General features: G+C 34.6%; 1 long non-coding RNA gene across 1 annotated transcript in view; it reads right to left on the bottom strand.

The window, feature by feature from the left end:
- The window catches only part of LOC105094197 (uncharacterized), a 1,056,246-nt gene that overhangs the window by 280,850 nt on the left and 759,616 nt on the right, over positions 1 to 15,780 (bottom strand). The window lies entirely within an intron of this gene.

Genomic DNA, 15,780 nt, shown 5'->3' with positions numbered 1-15,780 from the left:
TGCTTGCTTGGTTTTTAAATTTTAATATTGTTTTTCTATTATTCAATATTTGACCACTGACATTCTAATACATACGCCTTCTGCTAAAGTTATGACCATAGACTAATAAATTTATGTGCTCAGTTTCTTAATTTAAAATAATTCTATTCTGATTCCTTTCTAGAGAAAAGAATGACATTCTAATTTAGATTCTATGCTAACTATAATAACTATACAGGTTAAGTAAGATAATTCATAAAGGCTATCTGTTCTTGTTGTACTGTTAAGACTATTTTTGATATATTCAAACTTATTGTTCCCAATCAGAAGTGAATCATTATCCAGGTAAGTAAAAGATTTGGTCTAAAACACTTTGGTTTCCAAATTCATGAAATGCTATCATTATCCTCTTTATGGTCTGGATACTTATTCTACATTACCCAGAAAATAAATAGGTTAAATAAAATAAGTACCTATAAAAGAATACACTTGGACTTTTTTTTTTTTTTTTACATTCTCTAAATCTCAGGCAAAAATAAAAGAAAAAACAAAGGAAAGGGAAATTATACTCAAGTCACATAGACATCTAACATCTCTGATTTATGTGGAATCTTCTGTTTGGTAGAGGATATAGAGGAAAGAAAGGGATATTGAATTTCTGACAACATACGTGCTTAGTGCTTTGCTACCAATGCAGTGAGTACATATTTATTCTTTTTCCTGTGCCTTCTGAATTGAAATCAGTACATTATAAGCTTATCATACAAATGATTGCAAAAAAAAAAAAAAAAAACCCAAAACAAAAAAACCCCCAAAAACTTGCCATTTATTTTCTATTAGATCTTTTTCTCCTGAGGTTACGGCCCAACACAGAGCCATTTTAACCTCCTCGTGTCTTTGAAAACGGGAACATCTAGACATGACTCCAATTCCAATTCCAATATGTTGTAAGAATAAAAACATATTTACTTCAAAATTCTGAAGCATATTAATGATGCCATAGAAATACATCTCACTTACGAGATATCTATTCATTTTACCTTTGTTAACATGTTTCAGTGCGACTCTGTGATTAAGGCTTCACTCTATGCAGACTGCAGCTGAAGCCATTGCAGCTGCCAAGAAAAATAGCAAAATACTTTCAAAGCCAAAGCAAACAGGAAGGTGGCCACATATACCTTATTCATTCATCTTCTGTATCTTGGTTTGTTGTGCTGTTCTTTCTTACTCTAATTGTATAATGAAATACTATTCTGACTGTCATCATTCCTAGATTAAAGCTTAGAGGAAGAAGGAAAACCCTTCCTAACATAGATTTTCAGACCATTTTGCTCTGGAAGATCAGCAACGACAGGATTTCCATTTGCTTCTGTATTCGAAGCAGGCTGCTGTGCATCTACAGCAAAGGCAGCATGGGTCTCTGTTTGCATTCTGGGGTATTAGTAGCAATAACCTGTAACATCAAGGATCTGAGGTATTTACACAGATCATTATGGAGTAGATCCTATTGGCTTTATCACGAAGATCTTATCAGCTTCATGTCCACCCCAATTTCACCAAGCCCATAGACGGAATAAGCAATAGGAAAAAACCAAACCAAAACAAAACAGGGTGGGCATTGTTAGCACTGGCGACACTTCTGACAGCTATAGGCATATCCCTCCCATAACAATGAAGTGCTAGTGACAAATCCAAGACTGCATTTCAACGAAGAATCTGAAAGTATGAGTGTATATGCTCTGCAAGAGGACTTTCTTTGATTTTCACCCTGTTGATTTCAGCTTGCTCTAGATAGACCTATGGTGTAAATGAGCTAGCAGTAGCTGGGATTTGCTTTTCTCTCCATTTACTCAGGACTGCAATTTGCTTACTGCTGTTTGGGATGTAGGGGCCACGACATATGAACACATGGTGAAAAGCCACGAAGAAGGGGAATTCACGAGTGAGAGGGCACGCTGAACTCACTGGCCTTCCTGACCTCTGTTGCAAATATTGCTTACAGAATCAGTAGCATTCAAAATGCTGACAGAAAGACTGTGAGAGGTCAGCAAAGGATGAACCTGAATGAGCATCTCAGGACCAAACCTTAGAGAATTACAATCAACTATTAGCTAGATAGTGGCTACAACTGAAATGCAACTGTTCATTTAGTTCCCTGTTTGCTTTTTGACATGTGCCCAATTCAATAGTGAATAATTCCTCCTTTGTCGTAGGAAAAAATACAGAAGCCACAGATGATGTCAAGCCCTGGGCTGTTTTAATAAGCAGTTGACTCTGAATAAAAATTATTTGAAAAGAGAGTATCTTGGAGTAGTCCAGCTTTGCTCCTCTGTCTCTTTGGTTTGCTTATCACTTACTAAGAACCACAGGGCTTCCTATCACTGTAATCTCTACTTTCTGCCCTAGGAAGATGTGAAGATTTTCTAAAGTCAGTGGTATTTAATAGATTTTCTATATACAAGGTAATGACAGAGAAATGCTGACTTGTCAATTTCTTAAGTATTTACTGTGCTGCTACTTGTGTGCCAGGCTTTGTGCTAAGCACAGGGTAGAGAGCAAACATGTTCCCTGCCTTCTCAGGTTCAATCTAGGAGGGAGAATGCAGGTTCAGATATAATGTGCTTATTGTGTTTTATGTTAAAACATCTTTTTGGTTTCTATCTTTATTTCCACCAGAGGAAGGAAATGTGTGTCTATGGGATCTTTCTCCATATATTCATTTCACTTTCGGACAGCCCCAGTTCTGGTTTCCCAACTGAAATTTTATCTAGACCATTTTTAAAGGGAATAGATCCAGGCTTTGTGGGAATAAAGTTTATAAAATATAGGGTCCGTCTTTAGGAAAAAGAATACAAGGCCTAGCAGATGAGAGAATCCACATGTGAGCAACTGCCTAACATTTGGAATCAAATGTACTTACTATGGTATATGACGACTTCTTTTCTGAGTGGAAGATACTTTACCAGTTCCAAAGAAAGTTAAACTTTCTGTCTGGGTTATTTTGGTTTTCAGCAAAATAAATGCATATGCACCACAACATCTAAGTGCTTTCTTTAGAGCTTGTAGTTTGAGTTCAGGATACCAAATGACTTTCAAAACTGTTTTCTAACTGCATAAGAGTTTATACATAAAAATATACTGTCATTTAGAATTATACTAAACTTCTTAAGATATTTAAGAATATATATGGTGGATGAATGGAAGACTAGAAGAGCAGAAGGAAAAAAAAAAACACAAAGGGAAGGTAAGTTAAACCTTTTGTTAAAGTTCTGGAGCCAAAAGTAGAAATTTAAAAGTTGAATTAAAAAAATACAAATAAGCAAAGTCCAGTAAAGGCAAACAGATACACATAAAATAATGTAAATGTTATTACACCCCTTCTATTTGAAGGAATTTTTAGGATATAAATACAGGTAAAGCCCTAATTACAGTAGTTAGAAGGATTAAAGAACATTGTGTCCCACACTATAAAAGTTACAGTACGACTACACTATACACACATTTTGATTATTGTCAAGTATTTAGAATGAGCAGGCTAAATGTATCCATGGTTTATTGTGAATTTTAAGTTTGGTAGGAGGCTACCAAATTTGTATTAATTAAAGACCTTTAATTAAGAAAAAAGTAACATTTATATTTGGTTATACTTCTGTAAGTCCTATTTGAGGTATTTTTCTTATGACTTTCTCTTCTCACTGTAGGAAGCTACTAAGAACATATCTTCCATAGTAGTGAATTTAATCAAACTATTCCCCCCCTCTTTTGGTCGTATTTTTGTTAAACTTTATTGAAGGATAACACATACAGAAAACGTGATCTGCATACATACTGATCATAAATGCACGACTTGATGGAACTTCAAGTGCATGATACTTTTTGGTAATCAGCATGCAGATTAAGAACCAGAACACTGTGATTTCCCATCCTCATAACTTTCCCTTCTTGTTTCCATTTACTCCCCACTCCATTTCTGCCATCAAAGACAGCAGTTACCCTGAATTTTAAGTTTTAATATTGAATTTTAGATACAATTTTCCCCATTGTACATGTACATATACACATATGTATGTAACTCTTTGATATAATTTTAAACTTACAAAAAGATGCAAGAAATACTGGAAGGAACTCCCATGCACCCTTTACTAGATTCACTCCTGATTACATTTTGATGTACTGCCAGCTCTTTCTCGTTATCCTTTCTGAACCATCTATAAGTAAATTGGAGATGTTGTGGACTTTCAACCCTAAATACTTCAGTGTATTTCCTAAAAACCAGGATATTCTCTTATATAATTACATTCTATTTTATCATTACAATACAGTTAACAGAATCAGGAAATTTTAGAGTATACTGTAAGGTTTTTTAAATTTTAAAATATACTAGGTTATCAATTATTTGTTAATGAATTAAACATGGATTTGGAACTAAATGGCAACTCGTTCTTTGTGGAAATTATTGGCATATTCTTGAGGAGAAAATATTGAACTCTAGGAAGCAGGTTTACAAATTAATTATCTAACATGAGTTACAGTAACCAGAAAGTAATGACTTTCTTGGGTCTTCAGTGAGGTCCCTGGATTACAACAATCTTTAAATTGACAGCAAATCTAATCCCTAATTCCATACACCCCCTCTTTTTCTTAATAGACTTGGTGCCAGAGTTTAATGCCATTGAAAATCATCTTCCTTTACCATATTCAGCTATCAGTTGGTTTGTTGGTGTAAATATTGTTGATGATATTTCTTAAGGTATACAGATGGAACAATTTACCATTCAATTTTGAGTTATTTTTTATTCCTTAAGCTAAATTTTTTGAGAAAATGTGATATCTAGCATGGGTCTGGCACATAATACTTTTAAAAACAAAAATGAATAAAAAGCATCTTTGCTCTTAAGGAACTTCAAAACTAATAAAAAGATAGACCTCTTGTATAAGAAAAAAAACTATCTTATATGTAGAAGAGGGTAAAAGTGCACTAAGGATTTTGATGAGGGAAAGATCATTTCTACTTGAGTGATCAGAGAAGGTTTTTTGAAAGAGCTGTCATTTGAGACGTGTCATGAAAGATATGCAGGATTTCTATAGGTGATAATAGATGAAAAGAGAAGGCATTGAAGGGAATTTGTGTGCAACATCACATAGGTAGAAAAATGCCAGGCGAACTGAAGGTACTGAAGAGTATGATGAGTAGGTGGTTTAGCATAGGTAAGAAAGAAGAAGTATTATTGGAACAGTTGTGAAGGGCTATAAACAACCAGCTAAAGAATTTGGATAATAGTAGGTCTAGGGCACAAGTGAACATTTTATTTTTTGAATAGGTCATATATGTACATGACTCAAAATTAGAAAAACCTTCCACTCTACCTTACTGCTCATGTGAACAGTTCTCATCTCTTACCATGAGTGCTGTTCTTGGTGTCTCAAGAGTTCAATGCACATATAAGAATCAGAGATGTAAGTTATCAATTTCCCTTATTTTGGAAGCATAATGTATGTCCTTAAAGAGCTTTCCATGTTAATACATATGAAGGATTCTCATTACTTTTTTTTTTTTTTTTTACAGTTATGGAATATTTCATCATAGGTAATTTGATAGGGATTGCATTAAATCTGTAAATTGCCTTGGGCCATTTTAACAATATTGATTCTCCCAATCCAGGAGCATGGGATATCTTTTCATTTCTTTAAGTCCTCTTTAATTTCCTTAATCAATGTTTTGTAGTTCTCCATGTATAAGTCTTTCACCTCCATGATCAGATTTATTCCTAAGTATTTTATTGTTTTGGATGTGATTTTAAAAGGGATTGTTTCTTTACTTCTTTTTCTGCTATTTCATTGTTGGTGTAAAGAAATGCAACTGATTTCTGTATGTTACTCTTGTATCCTGCTACCTTACCAATCAATGGGAAAGAACAGAGAGCCCAGAAATAAACCCACAGATCTACGGTCAATTAATCTTTGACAAAGGAGGCAAGAATATACAACACAAAGAGAAAAGACAGTCTCTTCAGCAAGTGGTGTTGAACTGGACAGTAGCATTAAGTTAGAACACTTCCTCACATCTTACACAAAAATAAACTCAAAATGGCTTAAAGACTTAAATATAAGATAAGACACGATAAACAGAAGAAACCATAGGCAAAACATTCTCTGACATAAATCTTAGCAATGTTCTCCTAGGGCAGTCTACCCAGGCAATAGAAATAAAAGCAAAAATTAACAAATGGGATCTAATTAAACTTATAAGGTTTTGCACAGCAAAGGAAATCATAAGCAAGGCAAAGTGACAACATACAGAATGAGAGAAAATATCTGCAAATGATGTGACTGACAAAGGTTTAATTTCCAGAATATATAAACAGCTCATACAACTTAATAATTAAAAAAAAAAACCCAATCCAAAAATGGGCTGAAGGCCTAAACAAGCAATTCTCCAATGAAGTTATACAAATGGCCAATAGGCACATGAAAAAATGCTCAATATTGCTATTTATCAGATAAATGCAAATAAAAACTACAATGAGGAATCACCTCACACCAGTCAGAATGGCCATCACTCAAAAGTCCACAAACAATAAATGCTGAAGGGGGTGTGGAGAAAAGGGAACACTCCTTCACTGTGGTAGGAATGTAGTTTGGTGCAGCCACTATGGAATACAGTATGGAGATTCCTCAAAAACTGAAAATAGACTTACCATGTGATCCAGCAATCCCACTCCTGGGCATATATCTGGAATGAAATTTAACTCAAAAAGATACATGCACCCCAATGTTCATAGTGGCACTATATACAGTAGCCAAGACATGGAAGCAACCTAAATGTCCATTGACAAATGACTGGAAAAAGAAGTTGTGATATATTTATACAGTGGAATACTACTCAGCCATAAAAAAGAATAAAAATAATGGCATTTGCAGCAATATGGATTAACCTAGAGATCATCATTCTAAGTGAAGTAAGCCAGAAAGAAAAATACTACATGATATCATTCATATGTGAAATCTGAAATAAGAAAAGAAAAGGACACTAGGAAGAAAAGTTTTCAGTTCTTGTTCATTCATGGTTCCTGGATATTAGCAGGGAACCCCATTTTTTTGTGTGTCTCTACTTTATAATCTACCTATCGGCTTCATCCTGCCTCTGGTTCCCCTTGTAATGTGAAATGGTTGCCAAGACTGATGAGTACTACAGGGTTTCTCATCCAAATCCAGTGAATAAAAGGGAAGAGGTGTTCCCCTTTTAGGAATAAAAGTCTTTCCCTTCAATATAATTGAGATAATTGGAACTAGCTAAGTAGCTAATTTTTATCCACTTTTCCCTGGATAACAATTAGACAAATCCATGCACTGACTGACTTCTGATTTTCTGAAATAATTATGAGCGATGACAAAGAATGACTAGGATTGCCTTAAAGTAAATAGGGCTTAAGTCTGGATCTAGGAAATAAAAGTCAACCTTCTCCAAGTCTCAGGGACTATGTAGCAATAGTGGGATAGCTAAATGAAGTTAGGGTCTTGTTAACAAAGGAAGCTGTGTGTTGGGTAACCAGCAGTGTCCACTACACCATGTTTCCTTAAGAATTCTGGAATTCACTGCATACTCCTTTGCATATTTGTGGCTAATCTTTCCTATACCTGATAAAATGTATCTGTGTGTAGACTGGTTTTTGTGACTCTAGTTTCTGAGTTTCCAGAATGGCAAATAACTATTTGATAACCTAAGATTTTGAATAACTGATACAACATATTTACTGTAATTGTGGAAATGACTTGGGGAACTAATGACTTACTCGTGATGTAAAAGTGAAATGGGTTACTGCATGAATCCACATTTTATGCTATGGTCTATATTATGACACATGTTTCCTAAGATTTATTTGCTTAATTCGAAGCTATGATTAAATGGTGAACACTTTTACTTCAGAGGAATTACTATTAGTAATATATTTGTCTTTTAGAAGAAGAGATACTTTGGTAGCTCTCAAAAAAATGAATTGTATACTTTTACTACACGTTCAAGTGCAGGTTCACCCCAGAATTCTTTGGTAATAAGCATTCTTTGTTGCTTTAGCACAGCCTTTGAGAAGATTTAACTTATCTCTTATCCTCCGTAATCACTTCCTAGTTGTTCTTTTGAAGCCCCTCTCTCCTGCAGGCTTTGAGCCATTTAGGAGCTGAGGGACAAGAAGCAGGTTTGCTATCCATACTCTCTCTTTATCTGGGGGAAACATCGAGGAAATAAAAAATTTATATCCTTGTTGTTAATGGACTGAATCGGGCCTCCCCAAATTCATCTGTTGAAGCCCTAATTCCCAGCGTGACTGTAATTGGAGATAAAGTCTTTAAAGAGGAAATTAAGGTTAAATGAGGTCATAAGGGTGGGGCTTAATCCAATCCTCTTTCATAAGAAGAGGAAGAAAAGCCAAGCCAGGGTGGGCACCCCCTGAACAAAGACCATGTGAGGACCCAGTGAGAAGGTGGTCACCTGCAAGCCAAGGAGAGGGGCCTCAGGTGAAACAAACCTGCCGACACTTTGATCTTGGACTTCTAGCTTCCAGCACTGTGACAAAATACATTTCTCTTTTTCAAGCCACTCCATCTGTGATACTTCGTTATGGTCACCCTAGCAGACTAATACACTTATAAATATGCTAATGGAAGACTTCCTGGCAGGCAAGCTAAATATATTGGCTAGTGGAAGAGTTCTTATCTATGCTGTATTTTTATCAGGATGTACCTGGTGGCCTAGCATTCCTTATTATTAAATACACCTAGAATCCATAAATACATGAGGCCTGAATTCCTAGAAAATATGTTATGTGTCTCTTTTCTTAAGAATGAAGATGTTTCATAAACTGATACTGTTTATTTTTTGTGTAACATACCAGAGTCTATCTGATGCAGTAAGAAAAGACCCAGAGAGTCCTAGATCTCTCTCTGCTACTCCCTGGGCCTCTAGATCCTAGTCTTTCAGGGCCTCAGAACGATTAGTAAATCCCTCATTCATATGAGTCTGATTTAACTTTTTAATCACTTGAATTATCTCACTTATAACATCCAGGAGTTACTTCATGTGGCGTATACACGTTCTTAGCTGAATATGTTAGAATTTCTCCGTTTGGTCTATTTAGAAAAGAATTTATGTCCACTATTAACTGATGATGAAACAAAGAGCAATGATCTGTCTACGTATCTAAGGTATCTAAAGAATGTAGATGTGGGAATTAGACAAAATGACTATACTTCAGCAATGTATATCAGCTTAACTGTAGGAATATCCACTGAAGGAGAAATACTTTGATTTTTTTGGTATAATTTACCAAGGACGAGATATAAACCATCTTCAGTTTTATTCATCAAATAATTATTGTGTTGGAAGTGAGCAAGTGAGCCTGAGAGATCATATTTAAGTAGTCTATTTCAAGAGCTTCTGATTATACACATCAGAAAAAGAAAATTACTTAAAATTACTTATAGAACATATCCAAAGGAAGTTCTCAAACATCTCACAGAAACACATCACAGGATCTAACAACCCTAACAGTCAAAATGATTTACTTAATGTCTCAATGTAACCATCCCTGTCATAAATTTAAAATAGGCCCACTCTCTTATTCTCAGTAGACAGAACAGTTGCTTACCATTTCAAGGCCCCTTCTTTATTCATTTGCATTCTATGCCAGTGAATTCCATATATATACACATACATACTATATATAAATATATATACATATATGCACACACATACTTTCTTAATAATAGGAGTGAAAGTTATTCCATTAATGACATCAATCCACCTTGGTTGTTGTAAACAAATTTTATGATGCTAGAGAAAGCACTACTTGCCATTAAAATTATACTCATGCTATTCACAAAGATTTTGAAAACAGCTTAATGAAAAACGCAATGTGATCGTCTGTATGAAAAAAGAACCATCCTGGTTGGAAAGAACAATTTAAACTTTGGATTCGTCATTAAGAATTTTATCTTGCCCACATCTCCCTCCTTACCCCACTAACCAGCTGTTAAGCTATACTTTTTCTTTTTGTTTTTTTTTTACTGAACTATAGTTGATTTAAATATGCTATACAATTCTTAAAAATTGTCATGGGAAGGCAACTCCATAACTTCTCTTGGTGTTATATGTAATGTTATTTACATTCAGAATACCCTCTTCATGTCTAAACTGAAATACTGAGCTGTAATTCATAACAATTATTTCCAGTTTCCCTCTCCCTCCCTCCCCAAATACATACTCACTAACTCAGATCTAATAGCCTGCAGAATTAATAGATTATCTACTTTCCTCCTTTAATTTCACTCTTTTTCTAACAAAGATGTCGTCAGATGCAGTATCTTAAACCAAAGGTTTTAACAGTGAAAATGTCAAACACTGTGGAGGGCCACTATAAGGGAGATTTTTTTTCAATGTGAGAGTCACTTTAGCACAAGCCAAATCACATGGCAGCCAATTCAATTCTCTGATTACACATGCATATGCAATGAATTTCATCTGTGAGAGAACCTTTTCTCATACCCTTATTCTTTTTTCTCTCAAATTTTTGCATTCTCATTTCCACTTTTTTCCTAAAGCAGTTTTTGAGTAATGATTATGTGTTAGTCATTTTGAGGAACATAAACTTTACCCTGTCAAAGGAAATTTCACCTAAATGATCTCCTTAGCCCTCTTGAAACATCACACTAGGGAAAAATATGTGACTCACCCAGCCTTATTCTATTGGAGCCAAAGTTAGTTCTGAGTGAGTGTGTATGGATGGGTGTGTGTGTACGTGTGTAAGTATTCGTCTGATGAAAACTATTATCTTTCCAAGTGTACGTGAAGTTACTTGCTGGTCTGCAATATAAAAACACATGCTGTCATAAATCTAGTATGTACTTTTAATTTTTTTCCTCACAGTGGCATCATAGTAGAAATAAACATTGCAATGAGAGGAAAGAAATTTGACTCTGCATCTAACTTACACGTGAACTTGACCACACTGATAGTCTTTACAGTTGTAAATTTCTGTATCAGTAAAACAAAGGTATTTGATCTCACAAAGTCCCTAGGATGTCTCTTTTCTCTGAGACTCTCTGAAGCTATAGGAGATTTTCTGCCCTAGTCTACTACATGAGAGTAGCAGCAAGTGAAAACTATGACGTTTGATCATGAAGATTATCCTATGACACTCCGAAGTGTCCATGTGTAGAATTCCCTTTTTTGTTCTGGAGATAAAATCTGTGTTCCAAAATGGATAAATAGAAAATTATTTTTCAACAAAAATGTATTGTGTGTGAATCAGGCCAATCAATATGATGACTTGTTTTGGAAGACAAAGGCCTCTTCACACGGCCTCTTGCCTCTAGAATCTTATCACTTGCTAAGTGAAATAAAACAATTGTATAGATAATCGCCAGTAGGAAGCATTAAATGTCCTAAATGATGGATAGGAAGAGAACTAAGAAGGAAGTGTCCCTGTGAATGCTAAAATGCTAATGAGGCTCAGATCTCAGGTGGTGGTGATGGGAGTAAATGAAATGAACAGGTTTCAAGTGAATTAAAATTAATAGAAATCAAGTGAATTGAACAGATTTAAGAGAGATCCACGAAGGAAATAAGCCTGTATCCAAGGGATCTTTCCATTTTTAAGAACATATTACATTTGAATCTCTTTCCTTAATGGTGTATAGTTAGTCTTCCATTTAAAATAGGTGTAATAAAATTTTCATTAAAATCTTAGATTCTGTAAATCATAAACGACAATAGCAGAACTACATGTCCTGTGAAAAACTGCATGTGTAATTATGGAAGCAAGGAAAGAGGTTCTCTGAGCTGTTAGAAACAAAGGATTTCTTTTTCTCTGTCTTCTCTCTTACTTCCATTAAGGTTGTCTTTTCTCCTTTAAAGCTGTAAGAAATAGTCTGAATACTAATGTGACAAAATCAGATGCAATCCCCAAATACCATATTTGCCTAATGATAAATACCTAGTTCCTACCTTTAAGGATATTTAGACAATTCAGTTTGTCCTGTAGCCTTAGGGTAGTCAGGAAAGTTAGGCACAGTATTTTAATGCTCATGCCTCCTCTTTCGCTGTTAGCTATCATTAATCCCTAATGCCTGGAACGGCATATATTTCTTCTACAAAGGAAGCCCACAGGTCGTTTTTATTTGGAGCACTTTTTTTTTTTTAATATGCGCCACAATATATTCCGTTATGTATTACCTCGTCTGAATGCAAAACTGTTTTATATGCAGATTTAAGGTAATGAGCACTCAAGTTTAAAAAATGGCTCTGGTATCCTGTAGCTTCTCAATAATAATATACTCTTACATTCCAACAGAGAAGGATGGATTATGGGTTTTTCAATTTGCATCAGGCATATTAATTGCAGAGTAGGGCTTCCACATAAAATATCAATGTACTGGAACAAACTGTTAATGTACCAGAATATGAACACTTACATTCATTTCTGGAACTTTAAAAGGAATCATCCTTTTTTCTTCTCTCTTTTTCTGTTTTGTTTTGTTTTGTTTTTTTCCTGTACCTCTAGAGATGGTATAGTTTTTTTGTTTTTTTTAAGTCAGTTAATGAGAACTATGTAACCTCTGTTTCTCCAAAAATCCCTAATTAGATTAAGTGCAATAGGGCTTTCCTAGTCATTCTGCTGGGGAACAATGCAATAAGCCATTAGGGAAAGAGAATAATTTAGAGGATCTGGAGGAAACTTATTTTAGAGTTGCTTTTAAGAAACATGACATGGAAGATCAACTTTATGTTGTAGTTGGAGGCAGAGAGCACACTCAACTTTTATTTGCATTATATTTCTCAACTGTGATGAGAATATCGAAACTTGTAAAATTGTAATTGGAACTTTTATAAGTAATTTTCAGCTGAGGTTTTGCACTGTAAGTTTAATTGTAGAGAACTGTATGATATTTTATTTCATGGAAGTACTTACATGTTTTCTTGTAAGCATAAATTTGAATGTCCATTTGAAAACAAAAAGAAATGTAATAAACAAATGAACAAAACCCTGTGTTTTACTTATCTTAAAAGGTTTGATAACTAATATAGAGATACAGATTGACTCGACTAGCATACAGATTTGAATATTTAAAAATATGCTCTCTACAGTTTGTAATGTAGATGTCTTTCTATGTTGAAAAGATAAAGCAGCAGGAAGAGATAAAGTCTAAGATTTAAACATACAGACAGCATTTTTTTCCCTGAAGGCTATGCATGATATGCAAATTATAAGTGATGAATATTCATGGAATGAAATTCTCATCTATTGTATCCTAAATTGTTACTTCTTTCCCACTATATTTTATTTTGCATTCTTTTTGACGCTTAATGAAATTTGTGGTTTTATTCTCCCCAAACAACAGTGAAATGGGGACCCACTTTTTAAAACCATCCTGAGAAAGAGCATTTGAGTTTGCATGCCACAGCTGTAAGCAACGAATTATCTCACTGGGGAAGAAAAGAAATACCACTCATATAATCCAACAGGAGACCTGATTCATTTTGTGTCTGGAGCAATCCGTGCAATGTTACAAACTGAAACAAGTTTCCTTTTCAATCTTCAGGTGAAAAAAAAAATAGTGAGAATGCCCTGCTTTCTCTATCCATGTAAATTCTTTTCTTGCCTCTTTCTTAAGAAATCACTTATGTTTGTGTGTGACTGCTTTTTATTTTGCAATGGTAGTTTTGTCCTCGTCATACTCTTATAAGGCTAACTGTGTCATGGGACAAAAATTAAGGCAAGATAGACTTTTCTTAGTGTTAAAACACAACCTAATCTATGGTAAAAGGAATTTTAATACCGTTTTAAAGAAAAAGCCTTGGGCAACATGAATGTTGCTTTGCTGTAGCATGTTGGCTGAAAAACAAGCATAGATATATGCTCAAGTGAAGACACCAGGGTAAATCACTAGCATATAAATTCTACCTGCATCCGTTAGGTGCTAACATTTTGAGAAATGCTGATAGTGTGTTATTCTCATTTTCTATTACATATACTGGGTGTATCTTATACTCCAGGAATTTGATTTCTAGCAAGAAAGCCAAATAAAATGTTGCAGTTGTTTTATTTATGGGTGATTCTTTCACCCGAACACCTTTTACTTCCAGATTTTTTTTCTTCTTGTTTGAAATGCTACATAACACAAGATGCTGCCTGTTTCTGTGCCTTTTTATGTTGCATACATAAATGGAAAGTAGGTTCAATTATCTCATTGGAAAATCTTGTTCTTAATTCCATCAGTTGAAAAGATACCACCTTTTCAGAATTAGCTTTTCTTGGTAAACATCACTAACCAAAGAGTAATGTTTATGAAGGATACCATACATCTTAATTTGATACATTTAATGATATAAGCTTGTATGAACTTTCATTATTGAATAAAAATTGCTTTTGGATCATAAAGGATACTTTCATAGGTAGTGAGTAAATTCACCTGCCCCTCCTGCCAAGACATCTGCCTTCTATGTCCTAGGATTAAAATCAAATGAAAATTAATTTCAGGTTCAAAGTGACGTTAACTGAATTCAGGAATCTTATGATGTCCTGTACTTCCTTTGCAACACCATTTGACAACACAAGTACAATTTCAGCACAGCTGTTGATTTTTAGCTGTAGTTTTTATTTTTTAATTCTTGTGGGGAAAGGGATTTAATCTCTCAAACTTCGTTGATAAATTACATTGATGAATGCATTCTGACAGGAAGCTTTACTGAAATGAAAAGGACTCATGTGTAAGGATGGGAATAACTATTCTAAGAGCTTTTTCATGGTGCTCGTTGCCAGGGAAACCACTGCTTTGTCTGTACGTGTTCGGAATGGCTGCCTCATTAGAACTCAGGCTCCCAGTCACTTTGTGATACTGATGAAATGAAAGGGATGAGCCTATTTCAGTTGATTAACTCCAAATTAAGAAAAATAGCATATTTAAAAGACAGATTTCTAAAAGCTAAACATGTAGCGGTACAAGGAAACTGTCAATGTAGTATTGATTAGGCCTTTTTGGCCACTTGTGTGCCTGGAAGAATGTTTTTATTTTTTTCTCTCTCTTTGCCTATTTACATATTTATGGAAGAGTAAGCAAATGGAGTATTATACATTAACATCGCCAGATACACACTGGATGTGATAGATCCTGATATTTGCACAAATATGCACATATTTCTCTTACTAACAATACAGTTTTTTCCTATCAGTGACTGACCTATGTCATGGCTACAATTTGTTCAGAGCAGACTGAATTCATTGACTCAGGGGCACAATACGTATTGAAAACCTGTTAGATACCCACGTTGGGGGGTAGTTTTCATCTTTCTTGAAAGAACAAAGCAGTGGCATACACAGAAATTATGTGAGTCAATATTAACAACAAAAAGGCTAATATAACTTGTATTATTGAGGTAACCTTAATTAAAAAAAAAAAAAGAGCAAGTAGGCCTGAAAACATCTCAAGTTCAAAGAAGCTCAGACCAACTCACAATGTCATACCCTTCCTGCTTTTTATTACCAGACAAATTTCCTTTGGCAGTTCATTGGCATTTAAAATTTCTGGTTTTGACTCATGACAAAGAGATGAAGCAGCAGATTTATAAGCTCTTTTCTTTCAAAAACAAGTTCTAGAAATTGCTTCTTCTGCCATTCTATGTAAGTATACTCAAGGTACTAGAATCTTCAATATTAGTATCTAATAATTTAACCTGAGGGGAAGGAGAAAGATATACAAAATCCAAATTTTATCCCACCAGATGTTTTTAATCCTTATCAGATAAGT

The sequence above is a fragment of the Camelus dromedarius genome, chromosome 5, assembly GCF_036321535.1.
Source record: "Camelus dromedarius isolate mCamDro1 chromosome 5, mCamDro1.pat, whole genome shotgun sequence".
NCBI lineage: Eukaryota > Metazoa > Chordata > Mammalia > Artiodactyla > Camelidae > Camelus > Camelus dromedarius.
The sequence above is the reverse complement of the archived record's forward strand: the minus strand, read 5'-3'. Positions and strand labels throughout refer to the sequence as shown.